At 41.5% G+C, this 21,135-nt stretch overlaps 1 protein-coding gene across 1 annotated transcript in view; it reads left to right on the top strand.

Moving 5' to 3' along the window:
- Positions 1–3,782: 3,782 nt before the first annotated feature.
- Positions 3,783–21,135, top strand: part of LOC147241179 (CMP-N-acetylneuraminate-beta-galactosamide-alpha-2,3-sialyltransferase 1-like) — a 75,801-nt gene continuing 58,448 nt past the window's right edge. The window contains exon 1 of the mRNA XM_086193604.1: positions 3,783–4,131. The gene's annotated coding sequence lies outside the window, so the exon portion shown is untranslated. The remainder of the gene's footprint in view (positions 4,132–21,135) is intronic.

Raw genomic sequence — 21,135 nt, 5'->3', positions numbered from 1 at the left:
CTTATCATATTTTTCAATATGCAACAATTTAAATCGAACCCTTCCTTGTGTTGCTGAATATTTACTGTAAATGCCACCAGGTATTTTATGAAAAGCAATACCTGCATTTGGTGGCCTTAGGAGGCAAAAGTCTTCTTCTAACTGACATATGAATCTGACCAACAGGTCTCAGCAGGCCCGGGGGTTATTAGAGCAGGTGGAACTTTAACTTGGGTGCTTTCACCCAGTTTAGATCCACTTAAGCTACAAGCTCAGTTATCCTATGAGTCCGCTGTAGCTGTGGCACCTGTGGAAGCCTGCAGTTCTGATCCTGTGTACTAATCTAGGAGGTAAAGTAACAAACATTTAAAAATGTAAAAAAAAAAAAACTCATTCCTGCAGAGAAAATCGTGTTTTATGAGGCTTTTGTCTGTCAGCCATGAAAGTCTGTTCGAAGGATAACACAAAAACTGTGATGCAGATTTTCACCAAACTTGATTTGAAAAACTGGCCAATGAACACTTTACATTTTGGGGCGGATTGGTCACAGCTACACCTGGTGGCAATGGGAGATTACATTTTTAAAGCTTTGACCTCCTTAGTGGGACAGCCACATCTGTCTCTAATTTGGCCACTTTTTTTGGACGTTTGGCCTTGTTTCCAGCTCCCCCAGGGTGCTACCAGTCACTGGTCCTTCTGCCAATGCTAATGCTTGTGCGAGTGGATAAGAACCCATTAGCCTGCCATTTAAATACCATCTTATACACTCCACAGCACATTCCAAGCTATAGAAATAAAACTCCAGAATATCAATTTAAATGTGTATGTTGATAGAGTAATTATGGATAGAAAACTTTTCGTACATCGTGCTTCTTTTTGAGGGACTAACCTCATATTACAGGCGTAATTTTACCTTTCCTCTTGTAGGTAGTAGTGGGCTCACGTTCCAGCTGTGGCGGACTGATATGCAGTGACTGCAGTCAGGAAGGAAGTAGCGTAACTGTAGCCTACACTTTGTTTACATCCACACCAGTCGGAAGAGAAGCTAACTAGTTGGTATTCAGTTTTATTCTACAATGGCTACTGTTGACAGAGAAAGTGATGCATCCGATTTTGAATACGAAGAAGAAGAGTTTGCGTTGCGTTGCGTTTTGAGCAACCAAGCCTACATGTACAAGCCTGAATACACAGACACCAAACTCAGGGAAATGGATGCCAGAGCTGCAAGAGAAAGTGTATATGTCACTGACCCCATCCTTTCTGAAGCAGAAAGGGACAGAACAACTGGAGACTTTTAGTGTGACGGCAAAAAATGTCCAATTATGGCCACATCAGTCAAATGCTTTTGTTGTAAGAAGTGCGATTTGTTTATCCTCCAAATGCAACAACTGGAGCTTGGCACAAGTTTTCAAGAATTAGATGTATCCCGGGATGGCGATTCTTGTGACCCAGTGACACCAGTCCCAGTGTGTATCACTGAACACGAGGACTTCACTTCCCTTCTAAACAAGAGAGTTCTGGAAACACTTTTCGCCATTGACAAGATCGCCTGGAAGAAGAAACCAAAACCTCCAGGACCGGATGGCCAGTTGTCTATCTTGTAAGTTTGTAATCCAAACATAATGAAAAATTATTGTCTTCACTTTATGTTTTGCTTATGTGCTATATCCATACACATTTAAATTGATATGCTTGAGTTTTATTTCAATAGCCTGGAATGTGTTGTGGAGTGTGTAAGATGGTATTTAAATGGCAGGCTCATGGGATCCTATCCACTCGCACAAGCATTAGCATTGCAGACAGCAATAGGACGAGACCAAATGGGTCAAAAACTGTTTCCGGTGAATGGTAGTACCCTGGGTAAGCTGGAAACAAGGCCACATGTCTATTGAAATTAATAATAATAATAATAATAAATGAATCTCTCCTTTAAGAACTCAGTGATGGGTGGGTTACCGTGAACACTGTGAGTTGTCATTAAACTGTGTTTCACCATTGAATAGAAAACTGTTGTAACAGGACTCCACATGATCAGACCTTTTGAAGGCTTCACATCCACCAGTTAAAGTTGAGTCATAGTGCCACCTAATGGTTACAGGAAGTAAGCCTGATGTGACAAACATCACTTAATTTAAATTAAAATGGCACTGTGTTGCGACACGGTGGTGCAGTGGTTAGCTCTGTCGCCTCCCAAAAAGAATGTTCCAGATTCGAGCCCCGGTTCTCCCTGTGCCTGCGTGGGTTCTCTCTGGTACTCCAGCTTCCTCCACAGTCCAAAGACATCAAGAGGGACCAGGTTAATCCAGACTCTAAATTGACCGTAGGCGTGGCTGGGAGAGCCAATGGTCATCTGTCTCTATGTGTTGGCCCCGCCATGGACTGGTGACCTGTCCAGGGGGAACCCCGCCTCTTGCCCAAATGGGATAGGCTCCACCCCCTGCCACCCTTATGGGATAAGTGGTAGAAAATGGATGGATGGATGATACTGTCTTATTAGCACTTGATGTAGAGCGGCATAATGTTTCTGTCCAGTTAACTCTGAGGTTAGAATTTCGGAAATCCCAGTTGGATATTTAAACTGGAGCCTCTCCTCAGAAACTGGGAGATAACTGATGAACCCCAGATCATGATCAAAAATAGCTGCTTATACTGCTTCTAGCTGCATATGGCATTGTTATCAACTGCTGCAAATGGCCAAGTCCTAAACAATGGATGTTTTTTTACGTTTGTTTTTTTCTTTATACCCCCCAACTCTTTTCCTTGAATGCTGGCAAGTCAGTTGATCTCCAATCAGTTCTGACTTCCCACTTAAAAAACAAAGGAAGGTGAGTGTTCTCGATTGCTACCTCTGTACTTTGGCCTTGGTGTCTCACAGTCTCTCTGTGTTTCCACAGACCCTCCAGAGCCCCAACCGCCACCTGCATCGCCCCCCCCCCCCCCAGCCCCCCCTCTTATTCCCTACTGTCACACCGGCCTGCGCTCCCCTCCCATGAACCAGTCTGCCATCCAGTCCCCCATCAAGCTGGCTTGCTCTCCCTGCCTCCCCTACCAGAAGCTTCCTTCTTCAACTGTTATTAACATTTCCATGTCTCCACATTCTGTGTTATAAACTGTTTTCTTGTCTGTAGCAACATCGACTGCACGTCTGTCCCTCCTGGGTGAGGGATCCTCCTCTGTTGCTCACCCTGAGGTTTCTCAGATTTTTCCCTGTTAAAGGTTTTCTATGGAGTTTTTCCTCAGTGGATGTGAGGGTCTGAGGGCAGAGGATGTTGTTATGATGCCATGTGAAGCCCTTTGAGACAAACTGGTGGGGAAAACGGGCTCTACAAATAAAATTGCCTTGCCTTGCCTTGCCTACCTAGTGGAGGCAGGGAGTAATATTATCACCAAAGAGCAACTAAGATTTGCGCTTTCTTGCAAAATCCAAATGTTATCAGGACTTGAATTGAACCTGAGCATGTAGGGGCTGCAAGTTCTTCCCTGATGGCCCAGGTCAGTGCTTTCTGGTTTTGTTTATTACAGGGCACATGTTGAATGTTTTGTACGACTGCAAAAAAATACACTTTTAATTGGTAAAATGGGACTAGAGCCGTAGAGGACAGATATTAATGTGCCTCATCAGTCAAGATTAATTCTTTATCATTGTAGGATCTCAATGTTCCTTCCAGCAGCAGTAAACTGGAGACAAACTGTAAGTTGTGATCACGCTTGCCAAAAAAAAATCCTGATGTGTGTGCGCGTTTGTGCGTGTGCGTGTGAAAGGATGCAGAGGGGCGTATCACTTAATGTGCCCCTCATGGTCAGCCATATAGCGCTCAGGAATTAAAATGCACGCCTCTCATTGCCTGGGGGCGAGTAACGGTACGCGGGGAAGTGTTCTCATCCTCCCCCTGCTTCGTCGCCGCTACAAAGCGCATGGATGCGTTACAGAGGGGACACCTCCTGCTCTCGGTGTGCAGGAAGCGATGCGATGTTACTAGTTTGGAGATTTTTTTTCTCTTCGTCTTCTAATCTGCTGCTATTATATACTTAAAGCTTTGACCTGGGCTAATCTGCTCGCCCTTGCTTCTCCGCGGAGCCGCCGCCAAACCGCCGCACCGAAGTAACGGGACTCATCGGACTACTCTCAGCCCGGGTTTCACTTCACTTCAAGTGAGTATGGGAACACGTCGTGTGTTTTAATCCTGTCGAGCGCGCTAGGATCCTCTATTGATAGCTGGTAATCTCAGCACTTTAAGGAGAACAGGATTTGAAGTCTGAAAGTGCAGCTGAGCTGATGTTAACTTTCTACTAAACACACCTTTGATTTCTGAGGGTTTTATTGTGTTTATGTTGACTTCACCCCTGCAGTGTGTATGAGAATCATTTTAATCAATATATTAATGGACATCCTTGATATCCAAGTCTGTATGGGAGCACGTTTATTTCTTATTTCCGTCGTGTCAGAAATGACTTTGGTAGACTGCTTTAATTGGTGGGTGGAGGTTTCCACAGCAGGATCAGGCTTTTGTAACTGTTGAGTGCAGCAACAGAGATACTGTATTTCTCTTGTGTCCTGAAGCAGCCTCATTCAAGAAACTATGTCCTTTGACTTAAATTCATTTCATTTTTTTGTAAAAGTGAAACATGTTTTACAGTGTGTTTGTGTGTGTGTGTGTGTGTGTGTGTGTGTGTGTGTGAGTGTGTTTGAGAGAGAGAGAGAACTCCAGGTTTATGAATTTTAATTTAATAGTGAGCGAAACTGAACAAATCTTGGTAGTGTATACGTAATGAGCCAGCCTGTCAAAAGTATCAACATGAATCCTTTTGTCATTCCTCATTGTACTCACACAGACCCACTCACTGTTGGCGACAGGGCAGCTTGGTTGTGGGGTGGCATGCCTCCGAGGTAGAGCGGCCATCTGGGGTTGCTCGTTTGATCCTCGTGTACCCCTTTAACAGTACACTTTCATGAGATCCTGAACCCCTAATTTCTCCTGATGAGATGGCAGCCCTTCACCATCAGTGTTTGCGTGTGTGAGTGAGGCAACGCTGTAAAGTACTTTGAGTACAGCTAAGATAGAAAGGTGTTACAGTGGCACAGTCCATTTACTGTTTGTGGTGTGTATGGCTGGGTGCATGGCAAGAGGATCAACCAGGGCCACCAATTGTCTTGCAAGTGCAGGGACAAGATGAGTCCCAATGTATTTTTGACAAAGAAATATATCAGATTATTTAAAGGTTACAGTAGCATCACGAGTAGCACTTTTGGGGGCCCCTTGGGCCAGGGACAAGTGACTCAGTTACACCCCCATATTTGCCTTGTCTGGTGCAAAAGCTGATGCAGCACTGGTAACCTGCCATTTTCAAGTCACATCCGAAAAAGTTTCAGTACATTCAGATACTTGGTGCTTTCAGACCAGAGGAAATTTTTCACAAGTTCCTATAAGCTTTGGAGAGAATAACCTCTTTTGACACATCCTGACTGTAGGAACTGGTAACTACTGTAGTTCTAGGAACCCCATTTTAGGAACCTTTTTAACTCACAAGTGACAAATGTGTTCGTTGACTGGTTGAAGACAACACAGCACCAGCATCTGCCATTTTTAAGAGGCTGTGCAGCTTAGTCGTAAACCGAAGGATCTTTTTAAAGGGACAACGTCTTACATCCACTGTCAGCCTTCTTATGTCACATGCCCATTCCTACTTGCAGTGTTAGTGCAAACAAAGGCCCTAGCTGGGAAGCAGTAGTCCTTGACAGTTAGTTTCTGTTACAAAGTTCCCTTCACTGTTTGGTCCAAAAGTGCGTAGGCTACTGTGGGAAAAGTCTGTCTGCTTGCCAATATCTTAAAATATTCCATCACTGTTGTGTATTTTGTATGAGATGTCACTTCATGTACTAATTAAGGTGTCTGCAGCGTAATGGCTCATTTTCCAAATCTCCCCTCACCATTATAAATAATAAGCCAGGAGAAGTCATTAGCTGAGCCGCTTCCTCATCAGGTCTCCAATCTGATTGGATAGCGTGACCTTGGGAGACCGCTCTAGAGAGGAGGGGGCTAGAGATGGAGGTAGAGCACTTTGGAGGCGTTCATTATCAAGGAAGGCAATTACATTTGGAAACGGTAGTTGCCATAAGAAATTGCCATTTGCTGTATAGCGTGGAGAAGCTGTTTGAGAGAAATGTCTGTCATCCTAATAAGAAGCACCTCAGTCCGTCTTCAGTACACGCCTTCTCACACAGCAATTGAAGAGATGTGTGTGATGCCTCAGAGTGAAAATCCTTTGTGGATTCTCTCAACAATAGAACATGGAAAACACAATGAGTCACTGTGAATCATGGCAACTCTCACCAGCTGCCAGCCATATGAAGACACGCTGCAAGGAAAAGTCTGATAAAATGGTTGCGCTCGTGCTTTCTCTTCAAAGCATGCCACGCTGAATGCCGGCACAAGGAAATGTATAGCATTCCGTGAGGGCTGCTAATGTCTTTCAAAGTTTTTGAAAGTTCCTCTAATGATCCAACTTTCAGTTTTCAGATCTTTCTTGCAAGCTTTTTCCCTCCAGTCTTTAGCTACTGTGGCGTGCCGTGAGGGCTGAGTTAAGTCAGCACAGGCATTCAGCTCTGGCGTTCAGCCTCAGACAGAAGAATCCTTGGAGCTCTCCACAGGCTTTCCATCAAGGTCTGGGACCAATCCTGCAAGAGCAAAAATGTTTCCAGTCCCTCAGGTGGTGGTCTGCATGCAGCGTGTGTTTTCACTAATAGTTTGTGTCTCTTGTTCAGGCCTCTCGGCTCGGACACAGGCTGTCTTTTCCTTCTCAGTATTCCCATCGGACTTCTCTCTGGCTTTCTGATTTGCCCTCTGTTTCCACTTAACAGTCCTGGCTTTTTTCCAAGAACACCTCACCGCCATTCTTTTTTTTGTTTTGTTTTGTTTTTCTCACAAGCACGAGCAGACCTAGTACTCTGGTGCGCGCGCACACACAGACTGTATGGCATTTACTGTATGTGACCACTCAAAAACGACTGGGAGAGTGTCATGATATCATCATATCACAAAATGATCATTTAAATACACACTACTAACATTCGTTCTATGATTGCTGTCATAATCTCTCCCCGGTGCAATCAGCAGCGTAAGACTTCACATCACCCTCGCAATCAGGCTTGTTAAATGACTGCATGGCTTTTATCTGCTCGTTTGGTAACGCTTATTGGCAGGTGCCTTCAGAGGTGCAGAGGAGGGGAAATCCACAGCCACAGAGTGTTTCAGGAGGGACTGATGCATTATGTACAACCAGGCTGTCCTGTGCAGCAGATGTTTCTTGTGTTTGATGGTGAACTGAGCTATATAACCATACACCTCCATATCACTTCTTCACAAAGGTCTTTTTTCTCCATTTTGATGGGCAAATGCGGCGTCCTTGACTTTGATCACTCTGGTGTCAACCTGAAGCGTTCTCAACAAATTGTCCCCCCCCCCCCCGTCTTAATCGTTTAGTGCTACACTCAGTTAGGCTGAGAGACTGCATTACTCTCACTGCAGCGTTCTCGTCAATGTGAAGCCTCTCGGCACCTTTTATTCATGCCATACTCATGTTGACAGGCCTTGAGCGTCTTCGACCTTGTCAGGAATAAAGCCTCCATACTTAACTCCGGTAGGCTTACATATACAATATGTATGCTGTACATAAGACTTCACCCATGATTCCTGTTATTACTATTTTCAGTGCGTTTTTACTTTGTTGTCCTAAGAGATATGGCAGTAAATAATGACAGTAAAGGTAATTGGATCACATTTCGTATGTCTTTTCTGGCATGAACCTCAATCAGTTGAAGGAAATTATTTGCCATCATGCCAACCTGGAAGTTAGCATCAACCCGGGTTCCCTGGATCCAAAGCCAACGGGATAATATTTATCATTGAATTTTGGATTATTAAAGAAAATCAGCTCTGTGGTACACAAAAGTCGGAGACTTTTTGTTCAGTAGGATAATATCCACAAATGAACACCACTTTTATGATTTTGAGGTGTTCATTCGTTATGCGATGAAAGAACTACAGTGCAATCAATACAATCACCACACAGGATGTGATGAAGACTTCATCACTGATTGCACTCAGCAGCAACAGCACTTGCAAGCAGTCAACCAAGTACACGCTTCCTCTCCCTCTGTAATTGTGCTGAGTGTACGCAATCACAATAAATTACACGCAAGTAAAATGACACTACTTTATAATTATACACCGCACTAGTCAGTGCTTTTGGAACAAAGGGCGCAAACAATTCATCATTGTATAGTTTTTTTTGTGTCAGTCTGATGTTCCTCTCCTCAACAGTCCTAAACAGAGTTGATTCATGCTGCTGTCTTTTGTAGAGGTCACAGCAATTAGAAATGTGTGGTGATGGTGGACGATACCATCGTAAACAAAACCCCAGGCTATTTCACTTAATTTGATTTGTTTCAAGGGGTTGAGGCCTTAGTAAGGGTTTGACTGAGAAATAGGGTCATGCTATTCTGAACTTTCTTTGGTTTAGTAAGTGTCCATTGATGTCAAGGTATGTACACTGAAGGTAAAATATAATTGACTGACTTCCTGGTGGGTTGGCTTAACATTTGTGTGCCTCTGGCAACCAAGGCACTCGAGAGGCTACGGGCATGTCAGGTGACTAGGATGCTATTGCCGATTGCAAACAGAATTAAAGTGTGATGTGCTGTGGATTTTTCCAAGTTTGCTTTCTCATAGTTTTATTTTTTTATAAATAAAAGCACTTCAGTCTTGTTGCAAATCAAGCCATCGTGTTATTTTCGTTCGTCAGTGACCTACTTATCACATGGCCACTTCTACGCATTCCTTGTGTTTTCAGCATGATGAGGTTTACTGACACATGAATGCTTAAAAATTCTTGAGTCTTATTTATTGATATATTTTTTGCTCTAGAACAAAACATTAAAATAGCTCCAGCTAGTGTTAAACACCAACCTTATTTCAAGCCTTTAATCAAACGTTAATTTAAAGAACGAACTGATTTTGAGACAAGGGAACCGGACGTTCGACAGTGCTAATGTTCTTTTGGGTTTTCATTCCTGCCCTATTCTATCATTGTTATATTTTTTCAGAGCAGGATTTGAGAACCTGAAAATTCTGGCCACCAGCTTGTCGTTAGTAGTGAAGCTAATCTCTCATTTGTGCTCTTTCATATTTGCGCAACTTCCTTGTTCTTCTCCTTTTTTTTATTAAGGCTACGTTACAGAAATACATGGTCTCGTCATTTTTCCATTGCCAAGTTACCTCATCTCTGCTCAAACTTTGTTGCATGAAAGGACCCGCTACCACGATCAGTAAGCTATTGATCTTTGGTTTAGCAACAGGATGATATCATTAAGGTTTAAAATTATTAATCAATTAGTTTTAACATAACTGGCATGTCGTTACATGCCTCCCCCATGTAACTAGAAAAAGTCTCCAGTTCACATCTGCTGTCTTCTGTAGGTTATCAAGCAACTACGAAGAGCACATAACATGCATTCTTTCAGTGGTATTATTTGAAGGAAAGGCTAATTGTTATGTCTCAGAGGTCCGTAGTAATTAGAAGTTATCTCAGGCAGCTCGCGTGTAACACCTGGCTTATAGCCTTAAACTCCCATGTGCTTCCAGCAGAACCATAGGCCTTGGCAGCATGTGCCTATAGTGCCTTCAAAGCAGGTAGATGATAAGAGTGTGCGCAACAGGCATGAGAACTTTTCCAAACTTGCAGAGCTGGAAACCTCTAGTTACGGCTATTTCATGCTCTGTAGCTAAAAAAGACTATTAAAGCCAGCCTGAAAAAAAAAAAACAATTATTATAATCTTTTGATGCACTCATACATCACACCTCTGTGTCTCCCCCGGGGGGTGTGAGGTGGCTGCTCATTACTTTGATTGTTAATCTGTGTTTTAAGGGAAGAAAATGAAGAATATGAAGAGTGGTTTTGTTTCATTGTAAGAAAGGATGATGGGCTCGAGGAGGGGAAAAATGACCACAGTAATTCAGTTTCCTAAATGATTGGGTTTTTATAAAGATGAGAAGAAAATCTGGTTTTAATACTTTATTAAACAAGGCCCACAGCAACAGTAAAGACAAAACACTAACATTTACACAAATACATAGGGGTCGATTACGCTCTCATGATTAAAGAAGAAAAGCAATAGATAATGAATAAAAAAAATCATGTTAAAGACATTAATTAACTCAGTAAAGTTATGAAATATTAGTAGGAGTTTTGTAAATGTAGAATATCCACATCCGCTGAAACATGTATGAAACAATTCCAAGCTGATTGCCCTTTTAACCTTCTGCGTCATCAAGTCTACTGCATCCTTCGTGTTATCATGTGTCTCATGTCAATGTTGCAACTGAAAAACGCACTGCTTATAGCTTCCAGTTCCTATCGATTGATTAATCAAGGCATTTAGCTGTCAAAAAAATCTCAAATTCATTTTATTTGACAGCTAAATGCCTTGATTAATCCACAAAACAAAATATAAACAGAGGTCTGTATGAAAGTAATAAACTGGATGAGATACTCCAAAATCATAAAAATAAGTCTGAAGAAAGCTCATTGTTGCTTAAGTCATGGGTCTTAAAGAACTCTTCAAAAAAAACCTCTCTGCAATCAAATCAGGCTTTGCTGCAGCCGCCAGGATCCTTAAAGCAGGTTACATGATCATGTGACTGGACTGGGCTTAAGACTTGAGTCCAAAATGAGTGACATCATGCTTACAGGCTTTCCCCACTGACACTGAGGCAAAATATTTGTCATACTTAAGGTAGATGAGGCAATTTTGAAATCAATCGTTAAACCAATAAATCAAAGCAGTTGATTTAAGATATGGATGTTTACGCTGAAAAGCGTCATCAGTTACACCGAGTAATTGCAGCGGCTCTATAACCTTTGAAATATTTCCTGTATGCATCAAACGGTTATGGGCTGGCCGTGAGCCATTGAGGAAGCGTGCTGGGTTGTTGTTTTTTTTCACCAAACTGAATGTTTTTTGCATTACAGTGGTTTGAATTTAATGAAACTATCAAAATTGATATTAGCAATTGATAGCAAGCACAGCCATCATTGTTGATGCTGGCCGAGGTTAGAGAGAATTGATAGGGATGTCTCCTCACAAAACATTTGACTGATGACACCAAAAACAAAGACCTTCAAAAAACCCTCTTACCTCAGAAACATATCAATTGAATGAATGCCTGTACTGCCTTTATCCATTGATGAGTTAGTGTTGTGTTGTTTTTCCCAAGTCACAGCAGACCTATAGCTGCACTTGCTGCAGTCTTTCCTCATGATGTTGTTATTTTGCAGTATCTCTAGTACCTGCTGTACCTTTGAAAATCAAGTACCCTCCCTTTCATCCCTTTTTTCCAGAATTTTGGCATCAAGTTTGAACCGATCAGCTCTTGTGATATTCTAAGGAAGGAAGTTTGTTACTCAATTCAGAGAGAGAGAGATGAATATTTAAACTGATTCAAGTTTTGTATTTTCACCCAAAAAACAGAATTTATTGAGTGCGCTTACGCGTGAAAATGGAAACAGTGAGAGAAGGCAGTTATCTAAACAAAAGATAGTAGAGCAGCTTTTTCCTTTTTTTGTCCTTTCATTTCCAGTGAATCTCTGTTAATTCTTGAATAGTCGCAGATCCTTATGTAAATTAATTTGAGTAATGGTTTTGTGGTCTCAGTCCTTGGAAGTCTTTTTGTTTTGAAGTCTCAAAAGGTCACATAGGTTTGCCCTGATGATGCAAACAAACTTGCCTCTGCTGTTCAGCGCTGATGATAACAACAAACCTTTGTCCTGACACACAACAAAGTCAACAGGCTTGTCTTGTCTTTTTAACGTTGCTCTGTAATGTTGACACTAATTTCCCAAATGTGTCATTCCTTTGTTCCCTGATCAAAATAGGAATTTGAAATGTGAATTCAATGTCCAGACACTTTATCTTGATCTCCGTAGGCACCTTCTTCCACAGAGCAATTGGAGTGAGTGTGAGTTGGCAGCCTGTCTTCATCTGCCCAGTCATCGACTAACAACTGTCCAGACTAGGCAGGGGTACTGGCCATGACCTCACAAGGACACAATAGGATTTTATCATGATAGGTTGCAGTACGGAATGATACATATTGCTATATGTGCTGAAAATTTTAAAAACAGAGCTGAAAAAACAACTTCATGTGTATCACCTAGGTAGTCCAGTCATATGGACGTCACATGATATTGATAACTCAACAGATGAAACAGATTCATCATGATATATTGCGACACAATATTGACACTGAGGGCTGAAATAATTGATAGAATGCAATGAATACAATATTGCAATATATCGCTGAATGGATTTTATTGCACAGCACCCCAGGGTGTCCCCTGCCTCTCACACAACTGTGTACAGGATATTCTGTTTTCATTGTACACGTAGCTGCAGATAATAATTAATGAAAATATATAATAGTACGGCACAAAAAATAACAGAAACAGCAGATCCCTGCGTTATAGGAGTAATCATCATAAATAGGCCTATCACTGCTATTATTACTGACAGCAGACTCATTACTCGCCCTAATGCTCCACTGCTACCAGAGCTGATAGCAGGTCATTAACATACTATAGAGAGCAGCAGCTCTGTTCTGTGAAAAGAACTTCTCCTTGACTGGACCCAGCCAGTTAATTTGGCTCTGGAGATCATTTCAGGAATAATGAGCAGGAGAAAATGTAAATACTCTTCGCTTAACTGCTAGAGTACTTAAATAACATGAAATGAAGCCACACACATTGCCACTGTCTATTTTAATTCACGGCTGAAGAAAAGTGGTATGTGTTTAAAAAAAAAAAAATTGTGTCAATGAATGTGGGTGATGCTTCCAAAGGTGGGCTGTGTAGCCCAGTCAGGGCCTGTTGGAGACTGGGTCTCTCCCTGCCTGAGCCTTGACACCTTCTTTCTCAGTAAAAGTTTCGAGGTTTCAGAGTCTGAGACTCAACTACGTTCTGATGGTAAAAAATATAAAGTTCAAATAAGCACTGGAGTCCAGCAAAGCTGAGTTCTGAGAGCTTTATTATCCTTGCGGAGTACAAAGCCTGAGCTGTTCTGCAGAAACAACGGAATAGTTGTAGACACATACACTTTCACAACATTCACAACTCTCACCTTTTTATGAATACTTGATATTAATATTTGGTTTATAATGGAGTCGGTTTAAAGGGTTTTTCAGCTCAGCTACTGGAATCACAAGACATATGCTCTTCATGATAGGGAGCGGAACTAGAAGTTGGATTTCTCTGGCCATAAACCTGTTGGGGTCAAAAGTTCTTGCATTCAACTTTTTAAAAAGAACATTTTTCCATGTCTGGTAGACTTGGTAGCGTGCCAAGTCCATAGAAAGAACAGTATATACCTAAAACACGTCATCTCCTCTTCAATACAGGAAGTATGCACTAGTTCCATTAATAAAGTAGACACAAAATTAGACACCACAGTACGTTGCAGGAACAGTGGACAGAGTTTAAAAGTTTAAATACACTTGCTGGTTGATGAATTTCATAAACATTTTGGGAACTTTTTTAATTTCAGGGCTGAGATGAGAAGATCTGTATCAGTTTTACAATTAGCCTAGCTTAGCGGAAGAACAGGAAGTCTGGCTCTTTCCAAAGTGAAACATAGCAACAATTCAAACAACTAAAATGCACCAGTCACAGCAAAGTTGCTAGTTTTGATACTCTTGTGGAAACCAACATGCTCACCAGCCAGATCCACCAGACACACCACAGCTGGAGGTCAGCTACATCGGAGCTCTGGGTAGACTAGTCTTGCTCTGACAGAGATGAATAAGAATATATTAAACAGACAAAGATGATGTTCATTGGTGAACTTTTTGCAGTTGTAGATGCGGTTTGTTGTATTTTTTTCTGTCCCACAAATCAGAGCGCACATGTCTGTTCTGCCTGCCAGTCAAAGCTTTGCTATGACATCCTGACCTAGTTCTTTACTTAAAGAAGTCATTTACTGCTGGGAAGATGTGTTGTTGCATTTCCAGGAAAACAGAGCACATGTTTTTGTAACTAGGCCTACGAGATGAGGGGAATGGAGCTCGTATGGCAGAAAACTCTCAACACTGGGCCCATTGCCTGCCAAGGTCACTCCCTGCCACTGTAATGTTTCTGTGTGAGTAACAAAACAAAATAAATTGCTACTATTGCACTTATATCCATCTGACTTTAATGAGAACATGGCGGACAGGCTGTTTTGGAATTGGAGCCAATCCAACCATCTGCAGAGTGCTGGGCAAACAAAATAATGTGGGAGTATGAAAAACAACCCGAGTCTGCTGGATGAGGAGTTTTGCATCATCTGCAACCAACTTTTGCTGGCAGGTGCTGGAGCTGTGGGACAGGCAACATGGAAAGAAGTGAAACCTTTTTTTGTATTGACGACCCTCTTTTTAATGATTTCAAGCTAGTTGGACATGGTCAAAGTTCAACTGTAAATCTATATCGGCTGTATCTGAGGGAGGTTTTATTTGGCCACTTTGGTGCGGTAGAAAATGCTGTAAACACAAAACTATGTTGTTATCTGATACATTTGAAAGGCTAAGTATGTTACCAGGGGCGGCACGGTGGTGCAGTGGTCCTCACTGTAGCCTCACAGCAAGAAGGTTCTGGGTTCAAGCCCCTGCTTGATCAGGGGGTCTTTCTGTGTGGAGTCTCCATGTTCTCCGTGTTCCTGCGTGGGTTCTCTTCCCCCCACAGTCAAAGACATCAAGAGGGGACCAGGCTGATTGATTCTCTAAACTGATCATGCGTGTGAATGGTTGTCTGTCTATATGTGTTGGCCCTGTGATGGACTGGTGACCTGTCCAGGGTGAACCCTGCCTCTCACCCGAAGGCTGCTGGGATAGGCTCCAGCCCCCAGTGACCCTTAACAGGATAATCGGTAAAAGATGGATGGATGGATGGATGGATGGATGGATGGATGGGAGGGATATGTTACCAGCCTCGACAATAAATACTGCCAAAAGGCTCTATGACAAGTAAAACCACAGACCAACTCACTGCTCCATTTGTAAAAACAGAAGCGAAGCCTACCAGGCCAAAAAGTATTTTTCATGCACAGTCAGTTTAAGCTATTTTACTCTGCCTGTGCTCTTTCAGAATACAGGAAGAAAAGTTACATTGTTCAAATATGTTTTCAGGTTTATTACTCATGCAAGTACACCAGGTGTTGTCATCGCAGAGCTCTTACATTATTATCAGTTAAAGGTCCACTTACCTCAGGAGTCACTTGCACCTGCATGATAGATCTCCATTTTGGGTGGCTTGATCTCTTATTTTCTTTTTTACACTGAGAATGTGGCCCTCCAGGGATATCAAGTATCCCAAACTACGTAGTAATGCTTAAAAAAGGAGCCACCTATGTACTCACTGAAGACAATGTGAGGCTGCAGTGCAACGTCATTGGCTGTCATTTTTCCATTTCTCATCAAAAATAATGATCAAGATCGGTAAAATAATGGTTTGTAAAAAGTGAACAGCAGATATGTTGGATGGTGATTATTGGTGTCCCTTAGTTTACCATTTTAAAATAAATAAATCAATGAGACACAAAAAAGTAACTTAATGCATTGAATTTTAGTTGATAATTGGGTTTACATTCCACTGTCAAAATAAAATAACTCTACTGTTTTATCTCCATGTATCTTGCATACTCTATTTGCAATTTCTTTTCATTTTAGAAATAACCTCAAATTGACTGAACAATGTTTTCTGGTGTGTGTGTGTGTGTGTGTGTGGGGGGGGGGGGGGTCGTGTACACTGCCACGTCTCCCAAAGAAAGTCTTTGAAGAATGGAAACAGTCCTCAGACCATCTCACACATCCTGCTTGGCTTCCATAATGGTGATGAATAATTACTTGGTCTTCTGTAATTCTGTAATCAGTATTGGAAGTACATCTGGTCTGCGTCTTTGTGGATACACGCCATGGATATCACAAGTCTACAGGCTCCTTCTAATTTTCTAGTTTTTATTGCCTTGAAGGCTGAAATGAAAACCCATTAAATCAAACTTAATTTTTTTTCATTTTCATTTGGAAGTGTTGAATACAGAGGGAAAAGGTAATGACAAAGTATTAAAAATACCGAACGAAAGCACTGTTGCAGACTCCTTTTTGACTCAGTCCACAAACGTAAAAGCGCAAGATAAAGATCCTCCTTGTGACTCCACTGTTCTTCAGTTGATTTGGCAGTGCTCTTTGGTTTACTGTTAAGCTGGAAGATGAAATTTCCTCAGACAAGACCATTGTGTTACTCTAGTGGAAAAAAAAAATCTTGGTATTTTGAGGAGAGTTGCTGTGCATTACTTGCTTATCAGCTATAAAGCTTACATATAACACTAGATAGAAAATCTCTCTTGCATCTGGCGATCCCTCTCCTTTTTGATGCTTAGAAATGGGGACTATATACTGTATGTGATGAAAGTGTAATACTTCTCGTACCATGAATATCTTATCCTGTTGCACTGCTAATGTGGAGCTTCCTTGCCTCTTCTATCCCAACCATGAGTCCCTCTCCATGCTTGCATCTCAACCTAAGAAGAATACAGAATCATTTACATTTCAAATTCATGACTGCAGTTTATTACTTTGTAATGCATACAGTTCAAAAAACTCTTACTTATTCGTGTAATCATTCATTAATGTCCCCACTCATTCATTCCATCAGTATAAAGTAGTTTTCTGTGTCTAAAAGATCATTGAATGTCAAGAAGTCACACTGAATCAGGGAACAAACAAGAAGCAAATATAGTCAAGCATTAGTTTTAGGAATAAAATATAGTCAACAATTACTTTTTTGGAATAAACAAAGCACTTTTATGTTGAAAGTTTTAAATCCAAAACACAAAACAAAAGAGTTTCTAACCGATACTTAATTACTTCCACAAAAGAGCGAATGTAATTACTGACATAAACTCTGTTTGCAGTATTAACTCAAAATGTTGCAGATGGCTTTAATTTGTTTGGTTGGTAGGCTTGGTAGGATTTGTCCATTCATTTATACAAAACTGGTGATGCTGTATCACCTTGGCGGGGGTACATGCTCTGCAATAACCTCTAGTTAGCGATGCAGTACATTGATAAAACTTTGAGTTAGTGAAACAACAAGTTCAACGGATGCCTCACTCAAAAGGTGCCGTTTCAAATACTCAGTCAAAGACTCCAGAAGGCTGAAACCCCCAGTTAGATATTCTTAGCTGGAAGCTATTTACTAATGAAAGCAAAATCCCCCAAAACATTAGTTTAAAAACTTTCAAATGCATGATCCTAGTCTTCTTTATGCGGATAATTACTCCACTACGTGAATGCTTGTCTGCTCTTGGGTAGCACCTGAAGTGCTGTGTTTTGGGTTGTCATTAGTCATCAGTCTCCATTAGCCTAAAGTTAACAAATTTGCCTGTTATTGTCTGACTTGTGAAATCACCAAAAAGTCATGCGGGCAGGAAAAATAACTTCAGGAGATGAAGATAGATACCTGTGAGTATCTCAGAGGAAAATTGCTACTTTGGGGAGCAGTATAGCTTTAATATCCACTCTGTGAATCAGAATATATAATCTACACCTGGCCAATGTGTTAACTTGATTGTAGCTTTTGCAGTTCAAACGCACCTGCTGAGCGGTGTCTTTTGCTGTCTGTAGAAATAGGACTCAGGTGAAGCACCAACAGAGTAGCAATGAGAATGAGAGCTCTACAGTTTTCCTTTTGAAGTCAAAATTCAATCTGTGACATTAAACAAGTTGTGGAAACAAAGTCAGAAATCACAAATGTGTCTCAAGAGACTTTACAGATGTCCTACCATGTACACGGTGGGATATATGTCCGTAGACTGTCCATCAGGTAAGGACCCCCCCCCCCCCCCCTTTTTTGGGGGGGGATAAAAGGCAGAAACCTCATTAGGAGCCTGATTATGCAAATATTCTCGTGTCAGTGTTTAGCTGCTTGTCCCAGAATCTCCTAGTTTAGTGTAGAGCTTATCCTCAGTGTTTGTGAGCTCCAGTTTTCTAGTCTTATCACACTTGTGTAAGTTGTATTCTGAACTATATTTGGCTTCACACGCAAGATGATGTCACATATCCCGCCTTTAACTCACATTTGAGGTGAGCACTGAGAAACTTTCTTCATGCATTATACATTAATGTTAAAACAGCTTTCTCACGTCACAGACTGGGAAGCTCAAACATTCAGGTGAAGTAACATTAAGTTTAGCACAACTTTGAGTGGAGGGGGACGTTAGCATTGGCTCCTCATGAAAAATGTCTGATTTAAAACCAGAAAGTTAAGACTCTGGTTTAGTTCTACCCTAAGACTCCTTTTCACATCATTTTAAGACACGGAGTGCCTTTCCTGCATAATTAAGATGAACTGGATGTTATTTTTAGGGGAAAGTGGTGTCTGTCTTGCCACCCGACAGCACAGCCCAGAAACCTTGCGAATATGTAAATGAGCTTTTATATCCATGGAGTTGGAAGACTCCAGCATGCACGCTGCAGTTGTTAATATTACCACTGGCCTCTTTGCTTCCCTGATGAGTTTCTGTCTGCGCAGTCATTCATCTCAAGGGACCCTTCAGATCCTCCTGCTGCTGTATCACCTCCAGCCAGGGATTTTATTGTGTTTTGGGGCTTTCCAGTGTTGATGGATGCCTTCCTCTTCCCTCTTTTTACTTCCATCTCTTTGAATTTTGAATATGTAAAATAAGTAAAGTTTTGACTCATCTATTTTGGTCTGTCCTGGACTGACAGTTGCGTAAAAAATGTACTTGGAAAGATCATTTAAAAATGAATTGAACTACAATAAGTCCTGAAATTCAGGCTGGAGTTCCTCAACTCGAGAGGAGACAATCTGGCTTTTTTTCTAAACAGCCACATACAGTACACAGTATGCCCCCCCCCCCTTTGTATAAGAAGTACTAGGCTGATATTTTAATTAGTTGCTGCTGTTTCATTTCAAGACAAACTCAACAATCCTACAATTAGATCAATTTTGCATTTATGAAGCTGCGTGTCTCTGCTGTTCCCACAAAAAAGCAAAGTGGCAGAGAATGATTGGCGAGTGGAAACTGTATTTCCACCCACAGTGTAGATATGTAGAAATGTAGAAATATACATTATGCTGAATTAACCAGTGTGGAATTGTGAACATTAATATCAGTCATTTCAAGCAAGGAGAATAAACGCCATAATTGGAAATAAATGTTCATTTTCCATAGCAAATATTATCACAATGAAATGCTGATGTAAAACGTCGATGTTATCGGAGTAGAGTAATACTACACTGGCACTTGTAGTCCCATGTTGAGCATGTTTGCAAAAGTATCAACCTTATTTGTTTTACTCAGCATATGGCTGGATAACGAAGATGTGGATTATGTTGGATGATGTGCTTGAGAGTTTGCAGTCAGACATTGTTGCACCATTTTACTTTTGGTAGCATCAGTCGCAATTAGCTTCAAGCTAAATATATGTGGTTGGCACTAGGCATTCTAGAGTCACAATGAAGCGATACAAGAGAGAAAAATGTCCAGGATAAAGGTACCTGTGTGACCTATTTGACCAGTGGTCACAAGCTAGTGACAGAGAGTAAGCGATTGCTGAGATTTGTCCATCATTCGGCTGGTCTGCCTCATTTTGGAACGTACCACAGCTCTTGTCTCAATTTTCTCGCTCGTCCTGTGTCAAGTGCTTTGGAGAGTGACACTTGGGTGATTTAAAGCACATGGTCTGAGATGCACAGCACATGTGCCTTTGGGGTGTGTCTAATCCATTCAAATCAGCTAAACGATGAATTATCTGGGCGTCTGTGCAGTTTACCGGCTGAACATTCCTCCCTGTAAGTAGCAGGAAAAATACTGTGCACTAGACATGATTTTAGTCAGTCAGAGGTGCAATGCTTTTTCACCGCCTTAAGATACGGATATACTAATTTATCACCTGACCACACCTCTTTTTCAGATAATCAGCTTCACTAAAACATGCTGTCAGGGCTCAGAGCTACAAGCTACAGTGAACAGTGAGTTTAAAATCTCACCATGAGTGAAATTTTTCAAAACAACTTGGCACGCCAAGGCTTCTGGATGCTTGGATGACTTCAGATGAGCAGTAAAGAGGCATTTTATGGTTTTATTTATCTTTTCACTTTTGAAAATTGGTCCCTGTTTATTTCAGTTGTTTGGAGGATTACTGAAATGCCTTTTTTTGTGAAACCCACTGTTTCGCAGAATAAAAATCTTCCCCCAACCTTCCATCTGCATGACTGAATTTTAGTTTTGGGGTGCCCTCTTAAATGTTTTGTGATTTTGCAAGGCAATGTCCTGGACACTGAATCAAGCACTAGCAGCTCGGAGCAGCAGAGAAGCTAATGAGTACTGATTAATATGTAAATTAAGCGTCACCCTCATGTTTCTGGCTCGGCTGCAGCGTAGGTCACATTTTACCAGTTGGCATTAAATCCAACTCGTTTGACAAAGCAAACGAGCCGGAATGGGAGGACCAAAAACATTCACGTCCCTAATTATGGAACAATGTGATCACAAATGAAACATATGCATCAATTTTTGGTTTTAATTCATTGCAGGTGATACACATGCAAGGTGTCAACACATGCGCATTGTGTGTGTGTGTATGTGTGTGTGTGTGTGTGTGTGTGTGTGTGTCGCCAGGGCCAGACGTCAAGACAGTGTTACTGCTCCTTTGATTCTCTCCCGTGCTGGACTCACCCGCAGAGCCTCACAGCAGGGCAGACTTGATCTAATTTCCTTCAAATGGAAGCACAAACTAGACCCAGTATGGCTCTCAGACTGTGTAGTCTTCATTTTAGCTGATCAAACAGCAAAATTTGTCTGTGAAGCTTGTGCCACAGATGTTACCATCGGAGCCGAGCTGCAGAAACGAAATAGAGGGTGAAAGAACTAAAAACAGGCAGATCTCTTTCAGTTGATCAAACGATCGGACTCCTCAGACGAGAAAACATTTTCATTCTGTTGCATCCACTGAAGATTGGAATCACACCTATAACTTTCACATCAACCAGTCAGTTGCTGAACCAACCTGCTCGTATGGGCTACCAATCAGCTTAAAGAATAATAC

The sequence above is a fragment of the Aulostomus chinensis genome, chromosome 22 (genome assembly GCF_037954235.1).
Source record: "Aulostomus chinensis isolate RoL2024-O1b breed Wild chromosome 22, RoL_Achi_v1.0, whole genome shotgun sequence".
Classification (NCBI taxonomy): domain Eukaryota; kingdom Metazoa; phylum Chordata; class Actinopteri; order Syngnathiformes; family Aulostomidae; genus Aulostomus; species Aulostomus chinensis.
Note: the sequence above shows the minus strand (reverse complement) of the source record. Positions and strands in the feature narration are given on the sequence as shown.